Below are 8,095 nucleotides of genomic sequence, written 5' to 3'. Positions count from 1 at the left end.
AGCAGCGGGCGGGCCAGGAGAGGTCTGCCACGCCATGTGGTCGCCTCCGGGGCAGGCGGGAATCGAACTCATGCGGAAGTGGCATAGTCTCTTAGTGCAGTGCTTTAACCCGCTGCGCCACCAGGGAGGGCCGAAACAGGTTTTTTTATCTTCTGGATTCCATCAAAGTTCTAGAAAAAGCATGAAGCTCTGCACAGGGGAAGTGTCCCCTAAGCTCTTCAGTTTACCTGGCTTCCCCTCCTCTTATCCATCACCATCTCTTGAATCTGCCCTTTGCTATCATCAGTCTCTGCATAGCCCTTGCAGCTGGCTGAAGGCAGGCCAGTCATCTCTATTACTGAGACCCTACGGCCCCAGAGACAAGCATTCCTGGAGAGAGCGGAGCCGCTGTGTGTGGGTGTGCTCAGGGATGCCTGCAACCCAGAGGCTGGTGAGTTTCCACATTCAGAGAAACTCACCTGATGGTTATGTTGTATGTGCTTAAAATGCGAGAGGAATTTAGAGAGAGGCATCGTGAGGTCTTAGCATCTTTGAATCTTTGGAGGATGTTTTGGAGGAGCCTTAGCATCTTCCACCATGAGAAGATCACTATGAAGAGTATACTTAAACCACCAGTGTTAACAGCCGCAAGAGCAGGGTATTCCAAGGTTAACACGAGCAGAGGCTGGGGAAACAAGGAGCAATGCTCAGGTAGGGAGCAACAGGAATTTTTCTTTGTGTTTGGGAATGTTTTATGTATGCATGTGACCGGAAGTCCAGAAATCTTATGCACAAACAAACAAAAAAAGGTAAGTCCAGAAGGGCCATTCATTTTATCCTTAGCATTTAAAAAGAGGTAATGTCATAGATTTTGCAGCACGAGCCTACACTAAACCTAGTCTCTAAGTAATTATTTTCCTGTTTGTAAATATCAATTCTTCTAATTCATTCTCCCATTCAGCAACTATGTGTGAATAGTCTGCTGTAGAGTCATCTCTGTAGCAGGTTGTATATAGAATTAAAAGTATTAGATGGTATGGGTCCAGGCTCAACAGACTTATAATTTATTGCAGAGACAAGCATATAGAAGGAAAAATAAATGAAATGTCAAGGGGCAACATCAGACCATAAAATGAGCAATACAGATATTGTCAGAATTTCCAGAAGATTGATAAATAAATTCAGTTTTAACTAATACAGTATTTATTGAGCACCTCTTATATGATATTAGATAAATTTGTTTTGATAAATTTTTGACATACTTAATTCCAACCATAATTTATTTTGTACCTAGTCTGCACTAAACACCAGGAACAAGATTCTGGAAGAAAAAAAAAAAGACCACAGGATATATGTTAAATGACCATGGTACTGGTAGTTACTTGGTTCAAAAGCCCTGACTCTCTCATAATGTCTTCTGAAGACAAGTCCTGCTCCTTCCATTTTTTTTGTCTCTTCCCTCTCATCATCTGACTTGTTCTGATAAAGTGCCCCTTAGTTCTGTAGTTTGGTTTATAGGCTTTCTCACTGGAACCTGGTAGGTGAAGGAAACCACAGTGTTGTGGTATGAAGCTAGTGATCTATCTTTACATCTTCTTGCCGACATATCAGAAAAAGGAAAGATAAAATTCTCTGGACTCCCTGTACACATGTATAGAAACATATGTGATGTATGCATATCAGATAAACACTGCCCAGAACAGAAGGGAAATAAAACCTTCACATGCACCTAAAATCCATTTTTCACTTTGCAAGAAAAAATGGATACCACTGAAATATTTAGTGTGAGCAAATGCATAACTGGCGAACAGCCTGTGTTTGTATTGTGTGTGCCATCATAGTGATGTGCTACATAAGGAAATGTCCTTGGTATTAGGAGCTGCAGATGAAGCAGGTTGAAGTAATGGCTACACTGTTTGTAATCTACTTTTCCAATGGGTCAGAAAATTTGATATATATTTGACAAATGTTAGCAATACTTAAATCTATGTAAGGAGTATAAATATTCATGGCATAAATTTTCTTCAATTTCTGCATTTTTAAATCAGTTAGAAAATGCCCAGGCACGGTGTGTGATCTGGTAACTCAAAAGTCTGCTTGAATGCTCCTCAACTACCCCCACCCTTTGCCCCAGCCCATGCCACCTCTGCTGCCACTCACCCTCTCACTACTTAATGTCTAAAATTCCACCATCAAGGGCCTCAACCCAATTTAGCTGAAAGGTTTTATTTACATTGGAGTGTATATATAGCAATTCATGCTAACAATTAAGACTATACCATGTGCAAATGAATGCATAATTCAGGTGCTGGTTAGAAGTGATGGGAGGAAAGAACCTGAGAATTTATATGAGGGAGGCGCAAGCGAGGGAGAGAGGGCAAGTGGTGTTATTCAATAGGATTTCCTGCAGTAGGCCTTCCCTGCTGGCGCAAAGGGTTAAAATGCAGCCCCATGAAGCTAGAGTCTGATTTTCAGCCAGGGAGGTGACCCACGGGGCGCAGCAGACCTCTCTTGTCTCGTCCACTGCTCCCCTCAGTAGTGCATTTTAGTAGGTCCACCTGTTCTGTTCCTCACTCTGCCTTTGGTGAATCCTCTCATCACCCTCCCCTGTGTTGAATCCCAGTTCTTCATGCATATATAAAATAAATCTTAAAAAAAAAAAAGAATTTTCTGCAGTGATGGAAATATTAAGTATCCAATATGGTAGCCACATCTAACTATACACTGACTAGGTAATGAAGAACTAAACTAATTCTACCTATTTTAATTAATTCAGACTAAATAGCCACATGTAGCTAGAGCCCACCATACTGAACTATGTAACTCTATAGACAAACAAGCCAGAAGCAGAATAACTAGTTTCTATATTTGAACTGGTAACTGGAGAATTAGCATGTCCTAAGGTAATTAAAGAGAGGGGAAAGAATGAAAGAGAAAAAGTGGTGATTATTAATGGCACAATCTACAGAAATGCTTGTCCCTGGATACTAATTTCTAATAGGTCAAGTCACAATTATTGCTGAGTGGGTCTGCCCAATATCAAATCTACTCATACAGCTTATTCCTGCAGCATATTTATGCACTGGGTATATAATGATGATAATGACTATTATGACAGCAAAGGTGAATTCTAGGAGGCGAATACCATAAATCACTAGGATCTTTTCATATCTATTGAGTGGGTTAAATGTCACAGGCAAGAGGTCAGGTCACCCTGACCTCCTTTACCATCCCTGCCACCATCCCTACCAAAAGCTTCAGCCAAGAGGAAAATGATGCCTCCATGTGGCCACTAGCTGAGAGCTGCCCCTCCAGTCAACAGAAGTCCTCAACTGTAGGTGAAGATGATGCTAATAATATGAAGAATCAGAACAAGACTCACTTCATTAGAAGGGTCTGTTTGGTCTCAAAAGGTAAAATTTGTGGCCCTCCCTGGTGGCGCAGCAGGTTAAAGCACAGCACTGAGAATCTAAAGCCACTTCTGCATGAGTTCGTTTCCCGCCTGGCATGGCAGACTTCTCCTGACCCGTCCGCTGCTCCCCTCAGCAGTGTACTTCGTCGATTTGCCTGTTCTGTTCCCCACTCTGGAGTTCGTTTCCCGCCTGGCATGGCAGACTTCTCCTGACCCGTCCGCTGCTCCCCTCAGCAGTGTACTTCGTCGATTTGCCTGTTCTGTTCCCCACTCTGTCTCTGGTGAAGCCTCTCACTGCCCCTGAGCCTCTGCACTGTACCCCAGTTCTGTATGCACAAATAAATAAATCTTTAAAAAAAAAAAGGTAAATGTCGAAAGTCTATCTCTTCTGACTTTATTTTTCTTTCAACTTTTCAACATCATCATGCCTGCCCCAACAAAGAAAGTTCAGTCTCATTCCAGAACAGGCTACACACTACTACAGTTAGAAATTCACTGTCAAGCTGGGAGGAATAAGATAGGAAGAAGGAAATCTATCAAAGGGGAGACAGCTAATTCCTCCAAAGGAAAGAGAATAAAATTCAAATAATATTAGCTCAAGTAAGGAAGCCAAATCTTCTTAGTATATCAGATTGAATAGTTTTTATTCTGTTTTATAAAAGACCCAAATGCAGTTTATTGCTTCTGTGAAGTTAAGTGGGTTCATGTGTTAAATTAAAAAGTTGGGGGACATGGGGCATTTGTTTGTTTCTACTATTACTTGAAAGAATATAAGGCACCCAGGACTGGAAATTGCAAGACTTGTGTCAAATTCACACATTTCCCAGTAACAGGCAAGTGCCCCTGGGCAATCAATTCAATGCCCAGCCATCTCCTTCAATGGGTGGTGTGGCTGTCCCACTGCAAGCAGGCTTGAGAATTACTAGTTCCCAGAGCCAGTGGTTCTTTAACTTTTGTGTGCTGAGAATCACCTGGAGGGTTGAGTAAAATGCCCAGAACAGGCCTGGAGTAGAGCCCACGAACTTGTATTTCTAATGAGTTCCCAAGTGACGCGGATGCTGGTGGCCTGGGACAGCTCTTTGAAAATAAATGCCCTGTGGCATTCATCATATGGAAGGAATTAATTTTTCTTCCAAGCATCTAGAGTGTTAGTAGTTATGTCTCATCTTCAGGAGTATGAAGAAAAATCAGTCACTCAGATCATTTTCTGTAAGACTTTAAAATTCTCTAATGGATCCTAGGCTGTTGTGAGCATCAGTGGAAAGGGAAGGTGTGGGGTGCAGTCCCAGCAGTAATGCAATGTGAAGGTAAAATCACTCTTGCAAAGAGCAACAGTCTGTTGACAAAAGTTTCTTAGTTATTTTTTTGCTTTATATCTTGGCTCTCTCGAATTTCCTTGTTTAAGGAGAAATGCTTCTCAGTTTTGAGCCATGCATCATAATCATGGTGTATTAAACACAGACTGTAGAACTGATGGGCCCCCTCCCAGATACAGCATCTGGGAATAGACCTGAGAACCTGCATTTCTAACAGGTGGTAGAGGTGCTGCATGCCCTGGGTCCACACTTTGAAATCACTGGTTTATTTGTCCCAGGTTTTTGTCTCCTACTTCTATAACCTCTAGTCCTGAGGTCAGAAGATTATGACCACCTGTTTTTCTAAATAAAGTCTTATTGCAACACAGCTGAACCTATTCATTTATGTATAGTTCTGTGGCTGCTTTCAAATGACAATGGCAGAATTGAGTTGTTTCCAAAGAGACGGAATGGTCCATAATATTTACTGTTCTGGCCCTTTATAGGAAAAAAAAAAAAAAGGCTACTCTCACCTTAGTCCTCTCTTTCCCTTTAAATATAACATTACTGAATCCTGTCTATAACTAAAGCACTTAACATATATTGTTGTATTTTACATTCACAATCATATAACTGGGTTCAGGATCCCTTCTAAACCAGAGTGTAAAATAATTTGCTAAGGGCCCACAAAATTGGAATCAGGGATGGCTGATTAAGGAGCCCCAAAATAGACAATGAACTTGAAAGGCCCTTTGTTCAAAAATTCAGAATTTCAAGATAAGGAAAGCACAGCATTAAACCAAATGTGGGGTGTTCTAAGTCTGGAACCCTCGCTAGCTGCCCAGGAGGCACACCGAGACCTGAGGAGAGAGTCCAGGCCTGACTTGCTGCTCTGAGATGAGAACGCCCCCGCATCGAGCTGACCTCCCTGCTCCACATGCCATGACCAGCATGCACTGCCATGATGAACTCCTGTCGTTTATCTTTCAAGCTGAAGTGACTTTTCTTGAGAAAACACCCAAGTCTGTTTTCAACTATGACCCTACTCCCTTGATCCCATATATAATTTCCTAGGGGGAGAAATGTATCTCTGTGTTAAAAACAAACAAACGAACAAAAACTAACTTAAAAAAAAAAAAATCTTGGCACCTGAAAGCCACTCATGTGGTTATCTTTTCATTTTCCAAGAGGGAAGTTAAAATAGCTCTTCCATAAACTCTTGCTGGATTAGTAGACAGCAATAAGAGGAAGAGTCTCAGGGATTGTTATAATTCTACAAATGAGAAAAATGAGCGATAATATTATACTTTATCTCAATGCCACTCAAAAATTCACGGAGGACCCTAGACTAGAACCCTCTGTCCCCCCAGGTGATACCAGGGCTATGTTTTCTAGCCACACAGCAGAGAACATTTTTGGGTAGGCCTCCCCTTTGTATCGAGGGGGCAAGTGACAGCAGTTGAACAACACGTGCAGACCTGGATCACTGATCATTCTAAAGAATGCAGCATCTTAAGTTATTTGATCCCTATATTCTCTGAGCATTTAATCCTCTCAAATATTTTGCAATCACTTCCTCTAATTACAGAGAAAACACATTGAAGCGATGTGCATGCTCAGGAGCGTCCCCTCCTGTTTCCTTCTCTTTGTTTAATCAAGAATTTGAGTCACCTTTCAGCTTCCTAATCCTATAATCCTAAAAGGAATTTACTCTGCTCCAAATTCTCCTTGGTGAGACTCTGTACAGTAGAACCTGAAGCCCTTTCACAAAGACTGTGAGAAGGCAGAGAAAATCCTAGAAGCAGGTTTTCTGGATTCCATCCATAAACAAGAAATTGGGGCCCCTGGAGAGAACCCCCTTCTAATATTTTGAAGGTATGGGTCTGGGAGCCCTGCATGTTTTACATGGTGGACTTATGAAAATTCTGTCTGGGTCTCATTCCATCACTATCATATTAAATTGGAATTCGTGATAGGAAATATATGTATATACATATCTATCTATCTGTCTGTCTGTCTGTCTATCCACCCATCCATCCATCCATCTATCCTTTTCCCCATCTATATTTAAATCTTCTCAAATGAGTCTCATGTGTACCAGCAATTGGGAACCAAGTGGTTAGCCATCATATTCTCAATATCTAGTCATTATAGGTCTGTGTTATTTTTACAATATCTGTGTTTTAAAGATTATGGTTTATAAACATATAGAATCAACCAATGGTGTAGCTAAAGAGGTCCTCAATCCGTATGGATCATTACAGTGGATACAGAAAGAGTGAGGCAGTACAATGACATTGGCATCACAACACCCAAAGCCAAAAGAACTAGAATGAGCAACTCATCCGAGCTTAGACTCAGGGTAGCCACTCCCCAGAATGCTGGGCACGCTGGCTGTGACACGCCTATCAGCTTTCTACTTATAACACTGGAATATATTAGGAATCTCAACATTTTACTACACAAATTACATTCATTCAACACATGCAGACATGTACTAAAATCCTTTCCCAGACCACGAGTCTGCACTTATTGTTCAGTGAATGCGGTCTCCGTAAGTTAAAGTCCAAAGCTCAGGACCAGATTGTCTTCCCTCATTATCTCCATAGAAAAAGATGACCTTGTTTTACCACTTGCACATCTGCTCTTGTTCATATGCTGCCAGTTCCACGTCTGCTGGCTCTTCACTATTTACTTATTCTCTGAGAGCAGAGACTGTGTTTCTGAATTTTCTCTCTTCTCACAGATGCACCTGCAGTGTTTCTCACACAACTCAATTAATGCTGTAAACTGGGAAGAGATGAAGGCTCTGCTTGATTCGAGGAACTCATCAGTAAAATGAGCCCATGTGTCCCAGACCACATGCTGGGAGGAATACGGATTTGTAACACACCTTCTCATCAGCCTGGGTCGATAAATAGGGCAGACTTTTTTTTTCTTAGAGCCTCCATATGTTCAACTCACACGGATCAATAGAAGCACCATATTGTTTTCACAAAAGCTTTAGATCCTCACCCTTTCTAATAGAAAGTCCCAGATTGCTTTTCTCAAACACAATGATGCCCTGAAGCTTCAACTTGCAGTTTGGGATGGGGAGGCAGTCCATAGTGAGTTCTGTGGCCACAGATTGTGGGAGACACCTCAACAATTTGGGTTTTAATAACCCCAAATGGAGAACAGAGACATGTAGAAACCCTGGAGCTCAAACATAATCTCAACATCTACACTGCTTTTCTGCATGAAGGCAGAAAATCAAGTTAGGAACACACAGCTGCCCAGTCAGAAGTGAAACAAAAATCCCAACAGGAGTGAGCTCTGGGCAACAGCTGGGTAAACATTTCTGATAAAGCCTCACAGTTTTGATAGAAGTCAGTGAATGTGTGTGTGTGTGTGTGTGTGTGTGTGTGTG

General features: G+C 41.6%; 1 protein-coding gene across 1 annotated transcript in view; it reads right to left on the bottom strand.

Moving 5' to 3' along the window:
- Positions 1-8,095, bottom strand: part of SETBP1 (SET binding protein 1) — a 317,156-nt gene that overhangs the window by 128,005 nt on the left and 181,056 nt on the right. The gene's annotated exons all lie outside the window — the stretch shown is intronic.

The sequence above is a fragment of the Condylura cristata genome, unplaced genomic scaffold (genome assembly GCF_000260355.1).
Source record: "Condylura cristata isolate star-nosed mole 26May11 unplaced genomic scaffold, ConCri1.0 scaffold00016, whole genome shotgun sequence".
NCBI classification, from domain to species: domain Eukaryota; kingdom Metazoa; phylum Chordata; class Mammalia; order Eulipotyphla; family Talpidae; genus Condylura; species Condylura cristata.
Note: the sequence above shows the minus strand (reverse complement) of the source record. Positions and strands in the feature narration are given on the sequence as shown.